Raw genomic sequence first — 27,306 nt, forward strand, 5'->3', positions numbered from 1 at the left:
TTGTGTTTTTAGTAGAGATGCGGTTTCACCATGTTGGCCAGGCTGGTCTCGAACTCCTGACCTCATGTGATCCACCCACCTCGGTCTCCCAAAGTGCTGGGATTACAGGCGTGAGCCACTGTGCCCCGCCTGCTAATCTCCTTTTTCTATTCCAGCACCCACATTGCAATTAGCTGGCATGTCTCCTTAGTCTTTTTTAGTCTGTTACAGTTTCTTGGTCTTTCCTCGTAATTGGTGACCTTGACAGTTTTGAAGACTACAAATCAGGGATGTTGGAGAATGTCCCTCAATTTGGGTTTGTTTGATATATTCTCCTGGTTAGTTTGAGGCTATAGATTTGGGGGAAGAATACCACAGGTGGGGTCCCTTCTCAGGGGATTGTACAAGGGGATACATAATATCGGTAGGTCTTGTTACCAGTGATGCTAACAGTGATTGTTTGATTAAGGTGATATCTGCCAGGTTTCTCTAACATCCTGTTTCTTCTTAAACTTTCACCCACCTGTTTGATATTCATAAGTGGTTCTTGTCTGTTGCAATGATTACCGTGATGTTCTAATAGTTTTAATGATTTCCTTTGTTTCTTCTACATTGAGTAATTCGAATTCTTCTGGAAGGAACAATTGTCTTTCTCTTCCATTTATTCATTTACATCACTATAGACTCATGGATATTGTTGCTCATATTGTTCCAGCTTTGGTTAGTCCAAGTTCTTTTAGGTTTCAACAAGCTCTCATCCTGTTTTTTTGAGCACTTCCTTATTTTTATTGTACCACAAGATGCTTCGGGCTTATTTTGTATTTTTCCTGTCCTGGAATCAACCACTTTTTTTAAGGAGCCCTACTTCCTTGTATTGGAGAATGGTATTTAGAAACCAAGATCTGGGTGAGAGGTGACTCACTGGTACTGGAGTGTCACCATTTCTAGGTCCTCTCAGGAAAAAGAGCTGGGAAATATTGTATGTATACTAACCCAGGCATACCTGCACATCTGTATTTACTTCTGTATATCTCTACCTCAGTAGTTCTTAACTTGGGGCAATTTTGCCCACCCCCAGGGGATATTTGGCAATCTCTGGAGACATTTTGGGGCATCACAACTCAAAGGGAAGATACTACTAGCATCTACTGTGTAGAGGCCAGAGATGCTGCTAACCATTCTACAATGCACAGGAGAGGCCCCACCAGCAAAGAATAATCCAGCCCGAATGTCCATAGTGTCAAATTGAAAAGCCCTGATCTGGCTGTATATTTATTAAAAACACACAAAACACCTATGAGTTCATGCTAATCCCTCGCACCCAACCCAGCTCAACAGACAGCTTTATTCTAGCACTCTTCCTTTGCTTTTTTGTAACTTCTTTCTCCAATAGTAAGAAACTTGGCTATCAATATCCACAATATAGTTCCTTATTTGTTCAACCCTAGTATACAGATGGTTTCAAAATTGCTACTTCATACTCTGTGAGAGACAAATTTACTTACTATAGTGTTTGTGTCCAGTTCTTTTTTGTCTTTAGCCTTACAGTATCCACTCAAAACACTGTTTTTCGGCCAGGTATGGTGGCTCACGCCTGTAATCCCAGCACTTTGGGAGGCTGAGGCAGGCGGATTACCTGAGGTCAGGAGTTCAAGACCAGCCTGGCCAACATGGTGAAACCCCATCTCTACTAAAAATATAAAAAATTAGACAGGCGTGGTGTTGAGCACCTGTAATCCCAGCTACTCGGGAGGCTGAGGCAGGAGAATCACTTGAACCTGGGATGCAGTGGTTGCAGTGAGCTGAGATCGCGACACTGCACTCCAGCTTGGGTGACAGAGCAAGGCTCTGTCTCAAAAAAACAAAACCAAAAAAACTCCGCTGTTTTCCAAAGTTCCTCAGGTTGGCTCCTTTCTTCCCCCGCTCCCTTCAGCATGGTACGTCATTCATCTGTGATACCACTGGATTCATTTGCCACAGTCTGCATTCCATCTTAGGCCTCTGACAACCTGGTTTATACATACATATATATTTTAATTTGCATAGAGTAAAATTCATTCTTCGGCCTGTGCCATTCTATGGATTTTTGACAAATGCATTGAATTGTATATTCACCATCATAGTAACGTACAGGACAGTTCCATCACCCCCAAAATTCCTACATGCCCTTTGCAGTCAATTTATCTCCTCTCCTCACCCCCCAGCAACTGTCCTTATAGTTTTTGCATTTTTTGATAATGTAATATAAATGGAATCATACAATATGTAGCCTTTTGGTTCTGGATTCATCTATGTTGTTGTATGGATCAATCGTTAATTCTTTTTTATTGCTGAGCCATATTTCACTGTATGGATCCGGTTTATCAATTCACCAGTTGAAGGACATCTAGGCTGTTTCCAGTTTAGGTTGATTATGAGTTAAGCTAATATAAACATCCATGTATAGGTTTTGTGAAAACACAAGTTTCCAGTTCACATGGTAAATACCTCGGATGGGGTTGCTGGGCTGTATGGTAGGTATACTGTTTTCCAAAATGACTGGACCATTTTGAAACCCCACCAACGAAGTATGAGGTGTCATCCTCACCAGCACTGGGTGTTTTCAGTTTGTTCTTCTTTCTTAAGCCATTGTAAAAGGTATGTCATGATACCGCCTCATGATTTTAATGTGTATGTCCCTAATGACCAATGATGTTGAGCATCTGTTTATATGCTTTTTTTCCACCTGAATGTCTTCTTTGGTGAAGTGTCTCTTCAAATGTTTTGTCTGTCCTCTAGCTCATTATTTTTTAAGCCTTGTCCCTATTTTATAGACATGAAACTCTCACACTCACCCGTTTCTGAAATTCCCTCTTACAGGAGCTCCCCTAACTCTACTCCTTCCCACCTCCCACCGTTACAGTCACAGGTTCTTTTGGATATCCTCACCAGTTAACATGGCTTGTTGAGTTTTCCTTTTTGTAGTTTGTAATATGCAAGCCTTTTTTCTAAGTATAAAATTATACCCTTTTAGATGCTGAGTTAAAAAAAAAAATACAACAAATGAGGCTGAGTGCGGTGGTTCATGCCTGTAATCCCAGCACTTTGGGAGGCCAAGGCAGGTGGATCACGAGGTCAGGAGATCAAGACCATCCTGGCCAACATGGTGAAACCCCGTCTCTACTAAAAATACAAAAATTAGCTGGGCGCGGTGGTGCGTGCCTGTAATCCTAGCTACTCGGCAGGAGACTTGCTTGAACCAGGGAGTCAGAGGTTGCAGTGAGCCCAGATCGCGCCACTGCACTCCAGCCTGGAGACAGTGCGAGACTCTGTCTCAAAAAAAGGAAAGAAAGAAAAAGAAACAAATGAAAAAATAAATAAAAATAAAATTACACCTTTATATTGATCTACTTTGCCAGACCACAACCCCAAGACTCTTATATGACTCCCTAGGAAACATGGCTTCCATTCTCTAGCCTCCTAGTGACATGGTCCATTAGTATTGCCAAGAGAGTTACAGAAACTGGACATTCTTGAGGCTGGGCTTGGTGGCTCATGCCTGTAATCCCAGCACTTTGGGGGGCCGAGGCAGGTGGATCACGAGGTCAGGAGTTCAAGACCAGCCTGGCCAACATGAGGAAACTCCTTCTCTACTAAAAAGACAAAAATTAACCAGGTGTGGTAGTGGGCGTCTGTAATCCCAGTTACTCGGGAGGTTGTGGCAGGAGAATCACTTGAACCTGGGAGGTAGAGGTTGCAGTGAACTGCGATCCCACCATTGTAGATCCCACCACTGTGCTCCAGCCTGGGCGACAGAGCGAGACTCCATCTAGAAAAAAAAGAAAAAGAAAAGAAACTGGACATTGTCTTTGGCAGAGTGAAGCATCCTAGAGAGGCTCAGTGTTGGGTGCTGGGAGCATTGCAGTGCAGATGTCATAGGCTGGGGACAATTGAAGTATAAGTGTCTCAGGTCTCAGGTTGATGTGGAGGTGGTGGTGCCTATGTGAGTATGTTGGGGATGGAGGAAATGATTCACTTCCACAGGACTCCTGACTCATGGAAGCATTTGGACGAAACTCATTTTCTAGAGTTAAATTTCATGAATTAGAATTAAAATATAATAGCCACAAGGGCTGGGGAGGATGGAAACTTTGTATTTATTAATTCATTTAATCCTCACAGCAACTCTATGAGGTCATTCACCTGCATTTGACAGAGGAGAAAACAAAACCCCTGGGATTCACAGGGCTGATAAATTGCGGGGCCTGGACAACGTTCCCACAGCTGACCCCAGAACTCTCATTCTTTCCACAGCATTATTTTACTACATCTTCGGTTTAATTCACATACTGTATAATATTAGAAAAAATATTTTAAGAAGGTGGGAGTTTGGAGATCAAAGAGTCCCTGAGAGGTGGGAGCTGGCTGTGGTTGGGACTCTAGTAAGCCAGAACTTATTTCTGGCTCTCACTCATTTGCTTTGTGAATTTGGAGAAATAATTAAATATTCTTTTTTTTTTTTTTTTTGAGATAGGGTCTCGCTCCATTGCCCAGGCTACAGTGCAGTAGCATGATCACGGCTCGCTGCAGCCTCGACCACCCAGGCTTAAGTGATCCTCCTACCCTCACCTCCCAAGTAGCTTGGACTACAGGCACGTGCCACCACATCCAGCTAATTTTCAAGATTTTGTAGAGATAGGGTCTCCCTAGGTTGCCCAGGCTGGTCTTGAACTCCTGGGCTCAAGCAATCCTCCCACCTTGGTCTCCGAAAGTGCTGGGATCACACGTGTGAGCCACTGCACCCAGCCAGTTGAATATTCTTTTGTTTTAGTTTGCTTCTCCTCCACAGAGGTCTCTGAACTGTTTTGATGGCACATCCCACCAGTAAAAATAAAGTTTGAAAATACTTGTTCACAAAATGTTTATCTCTTTATAAAGTTATGTACATATAAAGCCATTTTAACATATTATGTATGCTAAAAATATTTACAAAAATAGAAATTTCAAAAGGATAAGATAAAAATAAAATAACCATAACTCTGCTCTCATTAATATTTTTAGTTGAGACCATACGACTGAACTAGATTGTCCTTATTTTTACTTCATGTGACAAATAAAGGTGGTGTCTGCTGTGCCATATTCTTGTAGTTTTACTTATGCTGGCACTTTGTTCTTAGCTTTACTCTCTGATTCCATTAGAAAAAAATATTTTCATGTCACTGACCTATTTCTGTCAAGTTTAACTTTATTAAAACTAAATTATGAAAGCTGTAAATCTATGTAACCTGCCATACATAAATGCACTGTGTCCCAATACACTAAAAACAATCAAATTATAGTGATGCTATTATTCCAGCCAAATCGTGGGATGCCCTTAGGCTCTTTTCTCCATCATCCAGAACACTCAACCTTCTGACATGTGGGCTGAGAGAGGAGAACAGTGCCAATCCACTGATTAACTATTAGTAAAGCTTAACTTCTGTCATATTTATTTCATTTATTATTATTATTATTTTTTGAGACAGAGTTTTGCTCTTGTGGCCCAGGCTGGAGTGCAATGGCATGATCTCGGCTCACTGCAACCCTGATTCCTGGGTTCAAGCAATTCTCCTGCCTCAGCCTCCCAAGTAGCTGGGATTACAGGTGCCCACCACCATGCCCAGCTAATTTTTTTGTATTTTTAGTAGAGATGGCTTTCACCATGTTGCCCAGGCTGGTCTTGAACTCCCAACCTCAGTGGTCTTGATCCACCCACCTTGGCCTCCCAAAGTGCTGGGATTACAGGCATGAGCCACTGTGCCCGGCCAACTTTTGTCATATTTTAAGTCAAAATAAATTTAAGTTTAAATGTTTTCTTACTGTGCTCCAAAAGATTGTCTTGTGTCTCCACTAGGTACAGACACTTTATTTTAGAGACAGTTGACCCTTGAACAACACGGGTGTGAACTTTGTGAATCCACTTATACCCAGATTTTCTTCCACCTCTGCCATCCCTGAGGAGACAGCAAGATTAATTCCTCTTCTTCCTCCTCCTCCACCTCCTTAATGTGAAGACGATGAGGATGAAGACCTTTATGATGATCCACTACCACTTAATGAAGAGTAAATAGGCTCGGGGCAGTGGCTCATGCCTGTAATCCCAGCACTTTGGGAGGCCAAAGCAAGTGGATCGCGTTGAACCCAGGAGTTCAAGACCAGCCTGGGCAACATGGAGAAACCCTGTCTGTACTAAAAAATACAAAAATTAGGCGTTGGTGGCTGTTGCCTGTAATCCCAGCTACATAGGAGGCTGAGGCACGAGAATAGCTTGAACCTGGGAGGGAAAGGTTGCAGTGATCTGAGATTGTGCCACTGCACTCCAGCCTGGGTGACAGAGAGAGATCCTGTCTCAAAAAAAAAAAAAAAAAGAGGAGTAAATATATTTTCTTTTCCTTATAATTTTCTTAAAAGCATTTTCTTTTCTCTAGCTTACTTTGTTGTAAGAATACGGTACACAGGCTGGGCACGGTGGCTCATGCCTGCAATCCCAGCACTTTAGGAAGCCAAGCCAGGCGGATCACCTGAGGTCGGGAGTTCAAGACCAGCCTGACCAACATGGAGAAACCCCGTCTCTACTAAAAATACAAGATTAGCCGGGCGTTGGTGACACATGCCTGTAATTCCAGCTACTCGGGAAGCTGAGGCAGGAGATCGCTTGAATCAGGAAGGCAGAGGTTGTGGTGAGCCAAGATTATGCCATTGGACTCCGGCCTGGGCAACAAGAGCAAAACTCTGTCTCAAAAAACAAAACAAAACACAACAGTATATAATACATATAACATATAAAATAGGTGTTAATTGACTTTATGTTACACATAAGGCTTCCAGGCAACAGTAGGCTGTTAGTACAGTTTTGGGGGAGTCAAAAGCTATTTTCAATTTCACACGGGGTTGGGGCCCCTAACCCCTGCATTGTTCAAAGGCCAACTATATGTTTCCCCCAAACAGGAGAAACATAGGAGTTGATGGTATGAGTTTCATTGCACATTGTTGAATTATTCAGGAAAAATGCTAAAATGCTTTTAAGAAAAATATTTTTGCATCTCTAAACTGTTTTTGCTACAAGAATTGAGAGAATCTAGAAGTGTGGTTGATGATAACCAAAGCAGGGATTCAAACTAAATGTGAGCTCCCTGAACTTCTGAAGACAGCCTGTTTTCTGCTGCAGCTTTGACAAGGAGGTCGGTCCCAGGACAGATGGAGGAGGCAACTTTGTTGGAGTTATTACGGGTCATGTAACCCAGACGAGTCTCAGATCCACTCAGAACCTTCCTCTCTGGATTCTCTTTCACATCTCAGGACATCTAAACCATTTCTAATAACTCGCTTCAGAGCAAGCTGAAACAAGGACCCCAAGATGGAGAACAAGCCTGGGCTGACCCAGACAAGGTTATCCTGGACCACAGCTCACGGAGCAGCCCCTTGGAGAACCTGAGCTGAATTTCAACCCCAGCCTGAGGGTTTTGGATGGAAGTGAGTCAACTTCTGGAATGCAGTGAATTCGACTTTTAGCCCAAGTTAGTCACCATCGCAAACAGCAGTGAGGGCTGTGGCTCTTGTTCCATCTCCTTTTCAGCTGCAACAAAGTGACCACTGAAAACAGAGGCCGGGGAAAGAGCAGGCCAGCCTAAGTTAAGCAGGGAGCCCGGGGCCCATGTACACCGCCAACACCACTCTAGATCTGGCTTACTTTAATGCTACTGAGCTGAAGGCCGTATGGCTTTAATGGGAGTCTCTTCAAGCTGTAGCTTTAAAAAAGCAGTTCTGAATTAGCCCGGCATGGTGGCAGGTGCCTGTAGTCCCAGCTACTTGGGAGGCTGAGGCAAGAGAATGGCGTGAACCGGAGAGGCAGAGGTTGCAGTGAGCCAAGATTATGCCACTGCACTCCAGCCTGGGCGACAGTGCGAGACTCCATCTCAAAAAAAAAAAAAAAAAAAAAAAAAAAAAAAAAAAAGCAGTCCTGAAGTAGAGTTCAAAGCAACATGAGATGAAAGGAGCTGCTATTTATTTACTTACTTACTTATTTATTTATTATTTATTTTCTGAGACAGTCTCACTTTGCTGCCTAGGCTGGAGTGCAGTGGAGCGATCTTGCTCACTGCAGCCTCTGCCTCCTTTGTTCAAGCTATTCTCCTGCCTCAGCCTCCCGAGTAGCTGGAACTACAGGCACATACCACCACGCCCAGTTAAGTTTTGTATTTTCAGTAGACAGGGTTTCACCATATTGGCCAGGCTGCTCTTGAACTCATGACCTCAGGTGATCCACCCGCCTCGGCCTCTCAAAGTGCTGGGATTACAAGAATGAGTCACCGTGCCTGGCCAGGACCTGCCACTTAAAATGCTCCATGAAATTGACAATTCAACAACAACAAAAAACATGATTGAAAAGACCTGGAGAAAAAGAAGCCTCCAATTCTCCAAAGTGTAATTCACGTCAACTACAATTTCTGCAGCAAAGGCAAAAAAAAACAAAAACAAAACAAAACAAAAAAACCAGTACTTACTTTTTGGAATAGGAGACTCTTGCACATGGTTTCACCGAAATTCAAAAGTTATAATAGAGCATATAGTAAAAATCTCCCTCCCTCCCCATCACCCAGCCCCCCCATTTCCTCTCCAATTCAGAGACAAGCTGGCACAGTTCATCTTTATTAGCCAACAAATATCTGAATTATGGGTGAGTTGGTTTGGCCCATGGTAAGGACAGTGATCCAAGAACAAATCCCAGCAGAATGGAAAAGTTGTTAATGAAGCCTTTAAAAAACATTCTTCCATGTACACACAATGTAACATCAGTAGAATTATCTTCAGATATGAAGCACAAGCGAAGACCATAGAAGTTAGCAGTTCCCAGGAGAGAAAACATTTTGGCAGACTGGGAACAGATGGAATTGTTTGGGTGAGGAAGAAGGGACAAGATGGAGGAAGGTGAACAAGATGGAGCAGTCCCTGTTGTTTCCGGGTTCTTCATCACAGATTTTCCCGCGCCCGGGGAACGAACCAAATCAACTGAGCATGCGCAGAGTGACGTCAAGCCGGGGACACCGAAATTCAAGAAGCCACTCCTACACACACGCCCCAAACTCCTCCCCCTGCAGCTCCCAGGCATAAAAGTCCGCTGCCGGTAAGCGCTGGTGTGACTTCTTCGGCCCCCGCATTTGTGGACCGGAGAACATCACCCCAGAGTGCCTGCGTGACTTCCCTGGCCCCCCACACCTGAGGACCAGAGAACCTCGCCTGAGAGTGTGTGCATATTTGCAATAAAAGACTGCCACTTTCTTACGTACTTTGGCCTCATGTTTAATTACTTAGCTCTCCCAAATTAAGTTACATTAAATTAAATTAAACAAAACAGGAATAATTTACTTTCTCTTGATTTTCTGCAGGACGTTTGAGGCTCCTGGCAGTGAGGATCTTCCTGTAAGTGCCTGAGTTAGGGTTTGGTATCTGGCTTGACCTGATTTGCTCAGACACAGCTGGCCCAAATTATTATGAAATCACATGTGACAAGAAGGGCTTCTCTTGGCACTGGAACATTCCAAGCCATTGGGTGGATGTAAAATCTGGTCATTATCCACTAATTTTTCCTTTCTTCTGATATACTTCCAGACCTTCCAGTCACCAGACTCTGTGCTGTGTTAAAGGAGCTCTTCACATCCCAACCATCACTTCAGTCCCATGTTCCTAGAACCCAAGAAATGATCAGTTGTAATCTGCAGGATTGCCAGCTAATCTCCTTTCCCACGGGGGTGGGTAGGGGACCAGATAGCAGTTGTTCATTTAGTACCTGGTATTTTACACTCCTTATTCCATTGAATAACAGATCATATCTATGCCTGTTATATTTTCAATTAACTTAACAAATAGCAGGAAATGAAACGATTAAAATCTTATATCCTAGTCCCAGCCATTCTAGAGATTATCTTTAACTTTAAAAAAAGGAGGAGGGAGGTAATGTTTTACTAAGCAAAAATGTATAAATATACCTTTATAAATGAGTTCTTAAGTTTTTTTTTTTTTTTTTTTTTGAGACGGAGTCTTGCTCTCTCATCCAGCCTGGAGCGCGATGGCACTGTCTCAGCTCACTGCAACCTCCGTCTCCTGGATTCAAGCGATTCTCCTGCCTCAGCCTCCCGAGTAGCTGGGACTACAGGCACGTGCCACCATGCCTGGCTAATTTTTGTATTTTTAGTAGAGATGGGGTTTCACTATGTTGGCCAGGCTGGTCTCAAACTCCTGAACTCTTGTTCTGCCTGCCTTGGCCTCCCAAAGTGCTGGGATTACAGGCATAAGCCACCATGTCCAGCCTGAGTTCTTAAATTTTTTTAAGTGTTGCAGGTAGCTTCTAGCCCTGGCTTATGAAACCCTGTAATGTCTCCGTTTTATAATTCTCTACACCACCTTCCCCCAAATAATCCACTGTGATTTAAATAATAAATGTACTATGTGCTGTGGCTCATGCCTATAATCCCAGCACTTTGGGAGGCCCAGGTGAATTGATCACTTGAGACCAGGAGTTCAAGGCCAGCCTGGCCAACATGGTAACCTACCCTGCCCCGTCTCTACTAAAAATGCAAAAATTGACCAGGCGCCGAGGCACTCGCCTGTAGTTCCAGCTACCCCAGAGGCTGAGGCAGGAGAATCGCTTGAACCTGGGAGATGGAGGCTGCGGTGAGTTGAGATCATGCCACCGCACTCCAGCCTGGGGGACAAAGTGACACCCTGTCTCAAAACAACCACCACTGCTACAACAACAACAGCAACAAAAACTAACTAGATTAAAAATAAAAGTAAGAAAAAATAAAGTAAAAAATCCATGTAACATGCATGTGACTTAAGCTGTCTGGGTATCATGACAACAAACAAATGGCAATGGAGAGTCGGAACTCAGTGTTTCTTTAAATCAATTCACTGGCTGTCAGAATTTAAAAGACTTTCTGGTTAGTATTTTCCCAAGTTCACTTATTTGCATACCACCTTCATAGCTTTTTTAATGGAATTTTTTTTAAAGTATCAATTGCATATAGTTAATGATGAAATAGCTTTACAATATTTGTTATAAAAAAGGAAAACCTCTCCTCCTTTCCTTGAAGTTACAGCTTTCAACGCTGCTACATTATTCTTTTCTTTTCTTTTCTTTTCTTTTTCCTGAGACAGAGTCTTGCCCTGTTGCCCAGGCTAGAGTGCAGTGGCAGGATCTCGGCTCACTGCAACTTCTGCCTCCCAGGTTCAAGCGATTTTCCTGCCTCAGCCTCCCGAGTAGCTGAGATTACAAGTTTGCACCACCATGCCCAGTTAATTTTTGTATTTTTAGTAGATACAGGTTTTGCCATGTTGGCAGGCTGCTCTCGAACTCCTGACCTCAGGTGATCTGCCCTCCCTGGCTTTCCAAAATGCTGGGATTACAGGCGTGAGCCACCTTGCCTGGCCACTAAATTATTATTTTCATGTTTACCTCCAACTCTTCCCTTTAAAAACAAGTCTTGATATTTGTGCTTGATTTTTAAAGTTTTAGCATTACCTGTTGACTTCCTGCTATGGAAGATTCAGATTAAGCTTTATTTCAATGTTTCTGACCTAACTCCCTTTTATCCTTCCCCATTCTTCCAATACAGATACTTTTGTAAAATCAGTCTTTTGTTAGTATTCTGTACTTTAATGAGAAAGACGCTATTGACAGCTGAACTACATAGTGAACTGATTTTTCTGCACAGCTATTTATTTTTCTTGGAAAACCCTTTATAGAATAAATAATAATATAAATAATAGCTCGTTTAAGTTTTTTGTTTTTTTTTTTGAGACAGAGTTTCACTCCTGTTGCCCAAGCTAGAGTGCAATGGTGCAATCTCGGCTCACCACAGCCTCCGCCTCTTGAGTTCAAGTGACTTTCCTTCTTCAGCCTCCCAAGTAGCTGGGATTACAGGCATGGTGCGCTACCACGCCCGGCTTTTAATTTTGTATTTTTAGTAGAGATGGGTTTTCTCCATGTTGGTCAGGCAGGTCTCGAACTCCCGACCTCAGGTGATCCGCCCGCCTCAGTCTCCCAAAATGCTGGGATTACAGGCATGAGCCACCGCGCCCAGCCTTTGTTTAAGATTTTTAAGTACACTTATCACTAATATATGTTCAAACTTTCCCCTAGTTGCATAAAGCTCTCAATCTTCATGCTGTTGGTAGCCTTATAGTGTGATCTTTTAGAAGAATTCTCTTCCGGGATCTTCTGAGAAGAGGCAGGTCTCTGGCTGTGTGGAACGACAGAGGGTGTCCCACTGCTTCTTACGATGACTTTCAACTGGAGTTGATTTGGACTTTACCTCCCCTGCTTCTGATTCCACAGACTATGGGTGCAACACATTTCTGGGCCTTCCAGAGGTTCTGGATGCAAATGAAGTTGCTTCTCAGCTTCCCCCACTACTGGCTGAGGGTTGAGATTTCCTGCATGTTCCAGGTAGGTTATCCCATGTCCGCCCAGTGTTTCTAAAATTGTTGCCATGGTATTTCTCTCATTTTATGTGTACTATTATGTGAAAATTATGTACTGTTGTGTATGCTTTTAAAAACATCCTTCTGAACCCACCTTTTAGTGGTTTTAAACTGAAAATCCTTTCAGTTTTTTACCTACTGTCCTATTATTGTCTGGCCTTTACATAATACAGGTTGAATATCCCTTATATAAAATGCTTGGGGCCAGGCGTGGTGGCTCACACCTGTAATCCCAGCACTTTGGGAAGCTGAGGCGGGTGGATGACCTGAGGTCAGGAGTTCGAGACCAGCCTAACTAACATGGTGAAACCCCGTCTCTACTAAAAACACAAAATTAGCCGGATGTAGTGGTGCATGCCTGTAGTCCCAGCTACCAGGGAGGCTGAGGCAGAAGAATTGCTTGAACCCAGGAGGTGGAGATTGCAGTGAACTGAGATCATGCCATTGTGCTCCAGCCTGGGCAGCAGGAGCAAAACTCCATCTCAAAAAAATGTTTTAATTATAAAATAAAATGCTTGGGATCAAAAGTGTTTTAGATTTGGGAGTTTTTCAAATTTTGGAATATTATATACTCGCCAATTATGTATCCCTAATTTAAAAATCTGAAATGTGAAATGCTCCAGCGAGCATTTCCTTTCAATATCATGTCAGTCCTAAAATGTTTTGGATTTTGATCTGGACACGACGATGCATCCAGCTACTTTGGAGGCAGAGGTGGGAGGATTGCTTGAGGCCAGGAGTTGGAGATCAGCCTGGGCAACATAGCAAGACTCCATCTAAAAAAAGAGATTTTGCATTTGCCAGCATTTCAGATTCTGGATTTGGGACTAGGGATATTCAAACTGTAGTAGTCTTTATATTGACTTGATTTTTATATCTTAAACTAATCCTACTCAATAACATTAATAAAATTATGGGTGGAATATAGTTAGATTTTCTTATATAGTTATATTTTCTAAAATACATTAATATATATTAAAAAGAAAAAATTATTGGTGTACCACCAGTGGCATGCACTCTACTTATACACTGCCCTGGCTCAACGCAGACGGTAAGGTCCAGGGAGGTTACATCGTCTTGCTTGAGGTCTGGCAAATGGCAGAACTGGGACATTCCTTGGATCTCCTGAATTCCCTACTTATTTTTACCGCGAAGTCAGCCAGCCTGGGCCTCTATCTAGAGGTACTCATTAACTATATGCCTTATTTCTCCAAGCTATTCACTACCACTTAACATGTCATACCACCATCAAATTACGCCCTAAGTTACAGAGCTTGTTTGAAGCTAACAATTCCAAATATGCCCCCACTTTTAGCCCTGAATAGAAAGATGCATTGGTGGAAAAATAAATGAGGTCAGTATTCTTTTCTACTCATCTGACAAGAATGGCAGTTTATTAAGTAAGCAAATTTTCCAATGTGATTTCCAAAAATCTTACTCATTCCAAAATGAATAAGGAGGTGCTCCATTCTTTTCTTTGCTATATCAACATATAGGACCTCCAAGTCACAGACCTTCAATATTTCCCCAAATAGAAAGTAGTACTGTTTGTAAGTGGCAGAATCAGTTTGTAAACACAATTTGTTCCAAACCCATCATTTAAATAGAAATGGCCCAAAGCCAGCATTGCTTCAAGCATAGGAATTCTCACATCATTTGTCCTCACCAACAAATTCCGCAGTACCAAATTTAGCTTGGTGAGACAAGCATGGTGCTGAAAATACTTTCTCTGCTATTATTTGACAACATTTAATAAAAGAAGAGCAGATGTTGGACTATAGGGACAGGTTAAATTTTGAAATTACAGTGCCATTATAGCTAATTAAAGCCAGAATAAAAGACACAAATTTGAGAATGATAAAATTATTGAAATACGACTTTGGAGTTTGTTTTAACAGGATTTGATCTGTGTAACATATTTTGTAATATGTGTTTGTGTTTGTACATAATTGCACTTTAATTTATAACAGTTTAACTTCAAATATTTTTCCAGTTTAAGTACAGTGCAGCATAAGAATTTTAGAACACTACACTTCTATTTCTTCCTTCTTGTCTTTATACTATTGTGATACATTTTGCTTTAATATATGTTATGAATCCTGTAATATACTGTGATTATTTTTGCTTTAATTAGTTGATGATGTCTTAAATAAGTCATTTATATATTTACCATTTCTGACACTCTTCAGTCATTTGTATAGATCCTTTTCTTGTGCTGTATCCTGCCTGAAAACTTCCATTTTCTTTCTTGTTGTGCTGATGGCTAGTGAAGAGTTCTTTCAGTTTTTGTTTGAAAAGTTTTAATTTCACTTTTATTATTATTATTATTATTATTATTTTGAGACAGACTCTTGCTCTATCGCCCAGGCTAGAGTGCAGTAGCATGATCTTGGTTCACTGCAACCTCTGCCTCCCAGGTTCAAGCGACTCTCCTGCCTCAGCATTCCAAGTAACTGGGATTACAGGCACCCACCATCGCATTCGGCTAATTTTTGTATTCTTAGTAGAGACAGGGTTTCACCATCTTGGCCCAGTTGGTCTTGAACTCCTGACCTTGTGATTCACCCACCTCAACCTCCCAAAGTGCTAGGATTACAGGCATAAGCCACAGCGCCCAGCAGTTCACTTTTATTTTTGAAACACTTTTTGCTGAGTATAAAATCCTAGATTTACAGCTTCTGTTTCATTACTTTAAAGATATTGTCTCATTGTCTTCTGGGTTATGTAGTTGCTGACAAGAATCTGCTGCCATTGGTTTGGCCGTTGTTCTTATGTAAATAAGATGTCCCTTTTTCACTGGCTGCTTTAACAAATTTTTTTGACACCAGTTTTCAACAGTTTGGCTATGGTGTGCCTTGGCATGATTTTCTTAATGTTTATTCTGCTTGGCGTTTGTTGAGTCCCTTGAATCTTCAATGTATAGTTTTCTTCAAAATTGGAACACTTTTATTTATTATTTCTTCAAATATTTTTTCTCCCCCCCCAACATCATTTTCTTGGCACTTTAGTTATACACATGTAGTTCGCTTAGGTTATATATGTAAAGTACACAAGTCACTAATGCTTTACTCATTTTTTTTAGTCTTTTTTCTGTGCTTCATTTTAGATAGTTTCTATTGTTCTGTCTTCAACTTCACTTACCTTTTCTTCTGCAATATCTAATTAACTATTAATCCCATGCAGTATTTTTCAATTAAGATACTGCATTTTTCATCTTTATGTGTTTTTTCTGAGTCTTTTAAACGTATCATCAATTTGGCCGGGTGTGGTGGCTCACACCTGTAATCCCAGCACTTTGGGAGGCTGAGGCAGGCGGATCATCTGAGGTCGGGAGTTCAAGACCAGCCTGACCAACATGGAAAAACCCTGCCTCTACTAAAAATATAAAATTAGCTGGGCCTGGGATGGCACATGCCTGTAATCCCAGCTACGTGGGAGGCTGAGGCAGGGGAATCGCTTGAACCTGGGAGGCGGAGGTTGCGATGAGCCAAGATCACGCCATTGCACTCCAGCCTGGGCAACAAGAGCGAAACTCCATTCCCCCTCAAAAAAAAAAAAGTATCATTTTCTTTTCACCATATTCATGTTTTTATCTACTTTCTTATAGATAGGAGTGTATTTAAAATAGATATGTTCACATTCCTGTCTGCTAATTCATTATTTCCATAATTTCTGGGACTGTTTCTATTGATCACTTTTTCTTTTAGTTATAAGTAATGTTTTCCTGCTTTTTTGTATGCCTGGTAATTTTTGACAGGATACCTGGCATTGTGATTCTACACTGTTGGTTGCTGGATTTTGTTATTTTCTTTTAAATAGTGTTGAGCTTTATGCTGGTACAAAATTAAGTTACTTGGAATCTATTGGATCCTTTCCTTTTTAAACCTTTTAATGGTGAGTTCAGAGCAGCTTTTAGTCTAGGGCTTATTTAGTCCCACTAGTAAGGTGGGACTACATAAGAAGAGTCCCCCTCTGAGGACTCTAGGAGGTCTTTCTGCTCCGACTGGTGGGAACACAAACTATCCCTAGCCCTGTGTAAGCCCCAGGAATTGTTCAGCTTGCTGCTTTTGGGTGATGGTTTCCCGTCAGATAGTTTCCTCTTGTGTATACACGGATCAGTCATCAGCCAAAGCTTCAAAGTGGCTCCTCTATAGATCTCTGGAGTGCTCTCTTTTTCTCCCTGTCTTTCCCTGCATCTCCCTCCTTTCCAATGCACAGACCCACACGTTCTAGTGAATTTGACCTCCCTTGGCCTGGATCTCTTGCTTCTCATCTCAGTGAGACTGCTGTGCTCTATTTCTTCCTCCCTATACTGCAATCCGGAAATTGCCTCCAGGTAGCAAGTTGGGGCAATCATAGGGTTCACCTCTTTATTTTCCCTTCTTCTTGGATCATATTTCTGTGCTGCCTGTTGTCTAATATCTGAAAACTACGGTTTCATATATTTTGTCTAGTTTTTTAGTATTTTAAGACAGGAGAGTAAATCCATTCCCCATTACTCTATCATGGCCAGTAGCAGAAGTCTTCTGATCCCCCATAATGAATGTTTGTGGCTGGAAAAATGTTTATTTTCTATAACTTTCCCTAGTGATTCTACAGTTCCTTGCCAAGTTTGAAGGTACTTTAATAAAAATTAATCATGCTAGAAGCTGGGCACGGTGGCTCACACCTGTAATCCCAGCACTTTGGGAGGTGGAGGCAGGCAGATCACCTGAGGTCGGGAGTTCGAGACCAGCCTGACCAACATGGAGAAACCTATCTCTACTAAAAATACAAAATTAGCCAGGTGTCGTGGCGCATGCCTGTAATCCCAGCTAATTGGGAGGCTGAGGCAGGAGAATCGTTTGAACCTGGGAGGTAGAGGTTGAGGTGAGCCAAGATCACACCATTGCACTCCAGCCTGGGCAACAAGAGCGAAACTCCATCTAAAAAAAAAAAAAAAAAAAAAAAATTAATCATTCTGGAACTTCACTTTGGTCATATTAACAGCAGACTTCTTTTCCTATTATGTTTCCTGGCACCTGCTGGATCTCTAAAGCAAGAGAGAGTCAAACCCTTGGTTTCCCAGGTTTGGGTCTGCCTGATTCATTCAAATATATTTTACGTGATGATCAATGCTTTCATGTTTACATTACCATAACTCATGATTATCTAATAGTGACTATAGTTGTTGAAAATATCATATAAAAAAGAGCTCTGATCAGAGTCGTAAGAAGGCAAGCATTCTCCTGAGTGCTCACCTTTTTTATTTCTCCTTCCACGTGCTGGAGCCCTCTCCTTGACTTCAGGCCTTCAGTGACATTCAGGCAGTTCCCTGACTCTCCAGAATCCCTTCCAGAAGCTTTGCATATAGACACATCCTATTTCAAAATTATGTTCTTTTCCTTTTTACAAAATAGTCAAATTCCAGTGACCTCAAAGTTTAACCCATTCACCATAAGAAGCTTGAAGGCAGGAACTAAATCTTCTTTTTGGTGTTTCATCAGATTCTAGAATGTCATCTGACACTGGACTTCTTCATTGTTCACTCTATGAGTATACCTTGAGTGATTGAGGGCAGGAAATTTGGAGCTACTGTCACAGTGCTTTCTACCACCTCCTCTGGCTTCTAAGGGGTCCAAGATAAAATAAGAAGGGACCCTGTTTTCTCATAGTTGCATTTTTCTAGTGGAGGCTCTACGTCTTATCTGGTCTTTAAAAGAGAAGAAAAGACTAACCCTTGGGAAGGTTGATTCTGGCTTCTGCCCAATAACCCCAATCCATGAACACTCTCCCACCTTCCGAAGTTGTATCTCTAATTTCTTCGTAGACATTTTAATAGGGTTTTCACTTCCCTACCATTATTTTATATTTAATATCAATGAACTACATCTGTAGGATCTTTATCCCAAGTCTCTATTCCTCAGTTTTTTACAGACTTTATGCTTTCGGGTAATCATTTCAAGTTTCATCATTTTTCAATACATCCCACAAGCAATTTGTGACTTGGCTCTATCAGCTTGAAGTAATTAGAAATTCACTTGCACTATTGAGGACTTGCCTCTGTAAAAGAAAGAAATATTTTCTGTAAAAATGAATTTGCAAAATGAAGGCACTTTGGCTTGGTGAGTCCGGACCTCAGACAGGTTGAGACGGTCACAAGTTGAGACGGTGAGACGGGTGAGAAGGCCCTTGAACCAGAACACTAGAATCAAATGAGTCTTTTTTCCCATGTTGCCGTGTGGTGGACAGAATGTGGAGTTGGTGACCAGGCCAAGCTAAGGAAAGCTCAGGTGGATGGGCATGAGCAGGCTTGTTCGCAGATTTGAAGAGCATTTCAATACCTTCCAAACCATTTTCACCTGTTCATCACCCTGCTTTGCACCACCAATGAAATGTGGCCATTCCATTCACCTCTGGACACTTTAGGTTCCTCTTTGTTTTCCTCCTTGAACCTCTCTCTCTCTCTGTTTTTGTTTTTTGTTTGTTTGTTTGTTTGTTTGTTTTTTAAAGACAAAGTCTCACTCTGTCGCCCAGGCTGGAGTGCAGTGGCAGGATCTCGGCTCACTGCAACTTCTGCCTCCCAGGTTCAAGCAATTTTCCTGCCTCAGCCTCCCGAGCAGCTGGGATTATAGGTACACACCATCGCACCAGGCTAAGTTTTGTATTTTTAGTAGAGATGGGGTTTTGCTATGTTGGCCAGGCTGGTCCTGAACTCCTGAACTCAAGTGATCCTCCCACCTCAACCACCCACCGTGTTGGGATTACAGGCATGAGCCACTGCGCCCAGCCAAAAGCTAGGTTTACGTATCGCACAAGTCATAGTAAGAATAGCCGGGCGTGGTGGCTCACGCCTGTAATCCCAGCACTTTGGGAGGCCGAGATGGGCAGATCCCAAGGTCAGGAGTTCAAGACCAGCCTGGCCAACATGGTGAAACCCCGTTTCTACTAAAGATACAAAAAATTATCTGGGCATGGTGGCACATGCCTGTAATCCCAGCTATTTGGGAGGCTGAGGCAGGAGAATCCCTGAAACCTGGGAGGTGGAGGTTGCAGTGAGCCGAGATCGCGCCATTGCACTCCAGCCTATGTGACAGGGTGATTCCGTCTCAAAAAAAAAAAAAAAAAAAAAAAAAGAATAAACATGCACATTTCTACCAGATTGTCAGTATATGGTTTTTGTCTGCTCACAATCTCCTTAGGGAATAACAAACACTTCTCCCTTTCCTGCACCATATGGTTCAGGCATGATTCAACACGTGCTTTGACTTAAAAACTGGACACATAGTTTAGGTTGGGCAATCAGAGAGATTGTTTCAAGGATGGGCAGAGCTCTCCCCAGGATTTTTCTGGAGTGATTACAAACCAGCCTCCCTCTATGTTTTGTTTGCCAGCTGTGAAGATAACGTAACACTGGAGACCTTGGTGGCCATATTTCCTACTGAGTTGGAAGAGAAAGAACGAAGGCAACACAGGAAATGTGGAAACATAATGAAACCGCCATTGCAAAATTATAACTGAGAAAATTATGACGGTGAAAGAGATCTGACCTAACCAACCCCATCTTGCTTCTAACTTCCAAGCTGTCCTTCTTCATTGCTGGGCACAGGCTGAACTAACCTTGGGAGGAACTTAGTTTAAAGTTTAACTTTGAAACAAAAATGATAACAGCCCTTTTACCAAAACAAATCCCCCTCCTGTATGGGGACAAGACTACCCTTGTAGGACTAACAAATTAGCTACAAGATTAGAAATTATGGTTTGGGAGTCATGCAGCTGGAGGCTACAAAATTCTGACCCTCCCCAAGGTCACTATTGTACCCTGGGATAACCTACTATAAAGCCTGCACTTGCTACATCAGCTGGCACTACCCAGATTGATAAACTGGCTCATCTAGTCTTGTGACCCCCACCCGGGAACTGACTTTTTAATCACAAAATGAAAATAAATATCCAGGCACTTGCAACTTAAGTTAGAAAAGAGAGACCCTGGCTAAAGTGGTTTCAGTGCTTTGAAGAGCAACACTGCAGCGACCCAACAATGCTTTCTTCTCACAGTTGGCCTCAGCCTCCCCTGGCAAACCCTAAAGTTCTTGTCTCTTCACTTTCCACAGGAATATTTTACTGGAAGGTAGAGATACTTTCCGTGTCTATGAATTTGACTACTCCAGACACTTCATATGTTTATCTGTATGTTAATGGAATCTCACAATATTTGTCTTTTTGTGACTGGTTTACTTCACTTAGCATAATGTCTTCAAAGTTCATCCATGTTGTGACATGTGTCAGAATTTCCTTTCTTTTTAAGGCAGAATAATATTCCACTGTGTGTGTGTGTCACATTTTGTTTATCTAGTTAGGTATCTGTGGAACCAATCCACTTTTGAATTCTAAGGGATAGAAAAGCCTGCCTTATTTTGAACTCAATTTTGTTTCCTTCAAACTTGTGTTCACGGGTTCTAGTTTTGCCCTTCAAAAGTCACACAAAGCAAATTGAATCCCTTCTCCCATGTCAGTGCTCCACTTATTTTAGGACAATTTCCAGGTTGTCTCTAGGACTTTCCCTTTCTGGGCTATGAAATGAGGCCTGAGGACACGTGCCGAGTGCCTACGGGCTGCTTGAGACGGGAGATACCTTTCGTCCGTTCATTCTTCATCTCATGCTGACTGAAGCCTTCATGCCACTCACTCCGCACAATGGCACCTGCCTAGAGAAGTGGGTGAGAGGGTCGTTCAACTTCGCAGTCTCACCCCGTAGCAGGGGGGACTGGCAGAGCCTCCTAGATGCCACCCCTCCCAGGCACAGCTTCAGCCCACACCCCTGGACCAGGGCTAATAACATCAGCGACTGGCCATGTGACATGCTGCTGGGAGATTTCCCAAACACACGTTCCTGTCTTAGCAAATTAACTCCAAGAACACAGTGAGGAAGAAGGTAAGTTAAAGGAGAGATGTGTAAATGAGGAACTAAACTCGGTCCTCCTGAGACAGCCAGTGCCAACGGCTTGCTCTGGGTGGAAAGGTGAGATTTCATCACTGCTTCTCCCCAGGGCTGGCAGGGGCAGATCAAGTTGCCTCTCACTCCCGCCCCACCCTGAGGAATGGACTCATGGACACTGCAGGCCTTTCTCTCCTCTGATATCTTTGAGTCAAGGCGCCGTGTTGACCAAGTGGGTCAGATAAAGGACTGCAAAGCCATTGTCCGAATTGCCCAGGGAGGACGTGGCCAACATTCCTAGGTGTGTTTGGAAATATGGCTGAGAGAGTAGGCGCCAAGTGAGAGATGCTGGCAAAGGAAGCCTACATTTGGAGACCAGAGGTTCCCTCCTGCCACAGGGGACTTCGGAATAAATCTCTTCCAACCCACTAGCACACGCGCTGCCACACTGGACCGTAGAGGGTGAAGCCTGCACTCCCAACTCTCTCCCGATGGAGTCTACAACAGGATGTTGCTTATTACAATAGAATTATTCTGCTTTTCCAGAATTTAGTAATCTATCAATTGACAAACTTCCCTGATACATACTTTTAAGATTCTAGAAAAATTAAACTCATTATTATACATTTTTCACTTCCCAAATCAGTGAATACTGCATGTGATACATAGCCATAAAATTATTACATCAAGGACTTACAGGCAGAAGTTAAGTCACAAAACAGGTGGAAAGAAGAAAACAATTATATTAGAAGACTTAACCTAAGGAAGTATGAAATTTAGCTCTGAACTTCTGCAATAAAATAGAAAACAGGTGGGTGGATCACTTGAGGTCAGGAGTTCCAGACCAGCCTGGGCAACACGGTGAAATCCCATTTCTACTAAAAACACAAAAATTAGCAGGACGTACTGTTGCATGCTTGTAATCCCAGCTAGTTGGGAGGCTGAGACATGAGAATCCCTTAAACCCAGGAGGCAGAGGTTGCAGTGAGTAGAGATCTCGCCACTGCACTCCAGCCTGGGCAACAGAGTGAGACTCTGTCTCAAAATAATAAATAAATAAATAAATAAGTAATAAAGTAATAAAAGCTACATATGTGCCATTATTTAACTCGAGAGAACATACAGATTCATCTGGAGAAGTTGCCTTGATACATTTCAAGTAAGGATTGTTTATAAAAATATAATTTAGAGGGCTGGGTGCAGTGGCTCACGCCTATAATCCCAGCCATTTGGGAGGCCAAGGCGGAAAGATCACAAGGTCAGGAGATCAAGACCATCCTGGCCACAATGGTGAAACCTCATCTCTACTAAAATACGAAAAATTAGCTGGTGGTGCACGCCTGTAATCCCAGCTACTTGAGAGGCTGAGGCAGGAGAACTGCTTGAACCCAGAAGGCGGAGGTTGCAGTGAGCCAAGATCGTGCCACTGCACTCCAGTCTGGTGACAGAGCAAGACTCTGTCTCAAAAAAAAAAAAAAAAAAAAAAAGAATTTAAATTTAAATATGACTTTTTAGGGATTAATCTACTATGTATGGGAGACCTATCTGTATATGTGAGCATATTTCTGTGTATGCGTAGAAGTACACATCTATTATCTATAATCTCTTTTTATACATATATTTCAGAGATTTAAGACAAAACAAAACTGCTAGGAACCTTTACAAGACCTCATCTGTTTCAGGTTATGGGAATGGCTGCCTATATGGGAAAGAATCTGGCAGGAGGTTGGGGTATAGTAATCCCATATCCCCCAGGGCATCTGTGCACTCACTCTGTCTTGCTAGGTAGCTGAGCTGATGCTACACAAGCCTGGCTGTTTCATAATCTAGGGCCCTTGCCTGCTAGTGGGGTGAATGGGGACTCAGTCTTGCTGCTCTAAGGCCAGGATCCAGGTGCTTGAGGAAAGCTCTTTGGCACCCAGATGTCCTGTCCCAGAGTGTTGCTGTCTAAACTTACCTGTGGGCCAAGCCTGGCATATGACTGGGTGCCTGCTCAGCTCCCATTTGGCACTGCAGCTCCCTGCTGGCCCTGGAACCCTGCCCCAAACCACAGCTGCCTGGCTTGGGGCCTGACAATCTGCCTCCTCCTTGCTAGAATGACCTCTGTCTCTCTCTGGAGGGCAGGAGCTGGCCACCGTACCCTTCCCTCGGCGGCTGAGAGGGGTCCTGCTTCCACCCTGATGACCCAGACAGACCCCACCCCCATGAAGCCACCTGCCTGTTGTGAATGTTCCTCTGTTCGGAAATCCTAACTATCCCATGCCTCCTGGATATTCCATCTCTCTGATTAAACCCCCTGGAAGGTTAGACCCAGGTACGCCAAATCCCTGAGTAGTCATGATGTAGATTCCAGGCTGTCCTTAGAAGCAGCTCAGGCCAATCCTGGGTCCTCCCCTCTTCCTGCTGACCCACTGTCTAAAAAGGTCGTGAAAGCAGATGGACGTCTCACCTTTCCCAGAAGGTGGTCCATGTGGAGGGTGCAACCAGGTCCCCAATATCAGGACAGTGTTGTTTGTACGATGATGACTACGGAGGGGCTTGCTCCTCTCTCCCACAAGTTGAATCAGGAGGGTTTTCAAAAGGGTCAAAAGTGAGCACATTGCATTGGAGTGAACAAGGTTTGCTGCCCCGCCTGGCCATGCTGCTGTAGAATAATGGAATGTTGCACCATCACTCCCACCTTGGGAAGAAGGACAGGGAAAGGGCCCCTCTGGTCCTATCCTTTAAGGTGGGAGTGCCTGAGAAGGAGCTGAAACCTTTCCTGACTCTCAGGGGCATGCTGTAAGACGAGAACACTTTGGGGTCAGTTCTCAGATAAACCTGAGGTTGGGGGCAGGGAATGGTGGGGCTGTAACAGCCAATCATGTCCTACGGAAGCAGGGTTTTCTGGTGCCCCCAGCAATGGGTGCTGCTGGCCAAAAGGAGTTGTGATCTTTGGGGGGGTCATCAGGAAACCCTGCCTAGCCCAGCTTGTGGGGTATAAGATCCCTGAAGCTGAGGGGTCCTAGATAGTACCAACCACCAAGGCAGCCACAGCTGATGACTGCCATATGTAGCCCCATCTGCTTGAAAGAAAGAGACGTCTGTGACTGAGCAACGTCAGGCTGTCTGAAGCAGTTCTGCGGTGTCTGGCTCAGAGTGGGCACTCAGTATCCATTCATAGCTTCCACCCTCCGGAGACCCACGAAGCTGACATGAAGAGAGAGGCACATGCGCCTCCTGGGGTTGGCAGACACCACGTGGGGGCAGCCCAGGGCTCCTTTGGGTGAAGTGGAAATTTGCCCCTTCCCCCATACCTCCTGCTGACGCCATGTCTCTGGGGGGGACTTTGAGAAGCCGTCAGCAGTTTTCTCTGGGTTCTTGACTCTACCTTCCAGTAAAATATTCCTGTGGAAAGTGAAGAGACAAGAACTTTAGGGTTTGCCAGGGGAGGCTGAGGCCAACTGTGAGAAGAAAGCATTGTTGGGTCGCTGCAGTGTTGCTCTTCAAAGCACTGAAACCACTTTAGCCAGGGTCTCTCTTTTCTAACTTAAGTTGCAAGTGCCTGGATATTTATTTTCATTTTGTGATTAAAAAGTGGATCAAAGGAATAAATAGTGAACCGCATGTCTTAAGTGACCTTCAAATAGAGTAGTAACAAAAAACAATTATATAAAGATATATATCTCATTTTAAATGTGCCAGAAAGATAACCAAAATAGAAAGAAAATTCATTATTCAGGCCAAACAAGACAAGGAGTGATTACGGATAACTTAGTTATTTTCTTAAAGGAAGAATGACAGATGCACTGAAGCCCCCACCTGCAGTTTGTTTGGGGGAAATACAAAAACCAGACTCTTCTGGCCCCTTTTCTCTGGAGCTACAAAATCTCAAGCACTGACTCTCTGAATCAGTTGAGGTTTCTACTCAGAAGAGGCAGCTGTGTGGCAGGCAAGGCTGGGCCGAGGGCTGTGGAGCACTGGAGGCCACTGCCTGCACCATGGCTCAGAGGCCAGCTGCTGGGGAGCCACAAGGAGAGGGGCCCGGGTGTGTGGAGAGTGGTCACAGGAGAAGTTTCTGCCAGGACAGGAGTAAAAGGAACAAGGTAGTTGTTAAATAGCAAAAATAGTTTCAAAGCAACTATGCTAATTGTTTTAGTCCGTTTAGGCTACTGTAACAAAATGCCTTAGCCTGGGTGGCGTATAAACAACAGAAATTTATTGCTTACAATTCTGGAGACTGGGAAGTCCAAGATCAAGACATCAGCAGATTTGATGTCTGATGAGGGCTTGCTTCCTGGTTCATGGTTCACAGACCGCGCCTTCTTGTTGTGCCCTCACATGGTGGAAGGGAGAGGCTACCTCTCCAGAGTACTAATCTCATTCATGAGAGTTCCCCTCTCATGACCTAATCACCGCCCAAAGCCCCCACCTCCTTATACCATCACCTTATGGGTTAGGATTTCTTTTTTCTTTTCTTTTCTTTATTTTATTTTATTTTATTTTTTTGAGATGGAGTCTTGCTCTGTCATCCAGGCTGGAGTGCAGTGACGTGATCTTGGCTCACTGCAAGCTCTGCCTCCCGGGTTCACACCATTCTCCTGTCTCAGCCTCCCGAGTAGCTGGGACTACAGGCACCCGCCACCACGCCCGGCTAATTATTTTGTATTTTAGGGTAGACGGGGTTTCACCTTGTTAGCCAGGATGGTCTCAATCTCCTGACCTCGTGATCCGCCCGCCTTGGCCTCCCAAAGTGCTGGGATTACAGGCGTGAGCCACCGTGCCCGGCCTTAGGATTTCAACATATAGAATTGGTTGGGAGAGAACATAAGCATTATGTCCATTGCACTAATGCTATCCAGATTAGAAAAGGTGACCACTAAAATAATAGGTTTTAAAAACCTATATTCATTTTTAAATCATTGTGACATGCACCTGGAGAACAATTCACCAGGTTTAGTACTTACTCATGCATGGAAATTGGGAAAGCAATCAAAGACCCTTAGCAGTGCTGGTTTTGGGATTCTGGTCCGTGGGCCCCTTCCTTGCATCCCCCAGCAGGCTGCAGAGTTCCAGAGCCTCCTACCCCCGGAACTACTCAGTCAGAATCTCTGAGAGTCGTGCTCAGGAATCTGTATTTTTAAGCTTGTAAGTATAGCTCTTTTGAAAACCATTAACCCAAAGAACAAAAGATCAAACTATTAACATATATCTCACTCTTAATCTGGCAGCCAGGGCACTGGAAAGTGCATTGAATTTGGAATCAAAATGCTTGGGTTAAAATTATGCTACTTAGCCTTGAGCAATTCACTTAATTTTCTATGGCTCCAGTTTTTCTCATTTGCAATGTGGAAATTCTCCCCAGAGTTGTAAACATTAATTGGCAAAGAATGTGAAAGTGTTTGCACTGAAAACTCTAAAGGATCATAGAAATGTTTATTATGATCATCATTATTAATAGTTGATATCAGAAGTTCCTACCCATAGTGTCAGCATCCTAGTCTAAGCCACCATCATCTCTTGCCTAGGCTACTATAATGACCTCCCCTAAAGTCATTTTTCCTCATTTTTCCTTCTATTTCATACTCCCCTCTTTATACATCTCCCTTACTAAGCCCCTCAAAAGCTTTTTGTTGCCCTTAGGATATAGTCTAAAATCCTTAAGACTAACTAATTGTTACCAAGACCTGATTGAATGAAAGAAGGTAGAATTGAAATGCAAAGGATTCAGAGCATCATTGGCTTCCAGGCAAAATATATCTAGGCTTAATTACAGCTTTTGGGAGCCCCAGATAGCCAAGACACAGCACAGAGGATGGAGCCTCTGGCAACACCAGAAGCCCCAGATGGAAGTGGGACAGGTTTATAGATAAAGCCAAGATCTCTCAGGCTCAACGGTGGGCAGCCCTATAAAGAAGGAGAAAGATTCA

This window comes from Macaca thibetana, chromosome 17 (assembly GCF_024542745.1).
Source record: "Macaca thibetana thibetana isolate TM-01 chromosome 17, ASM2454274v1, whole genome shotgun sequence".
In the NCBI taxonomy this organism is placed as follows: domain Eukaryota; kingdom Metazoa; phylum Chordata; class Mammalia; order Primates; family Cercopithecidae; genus Macaca; species Macaca thibetana.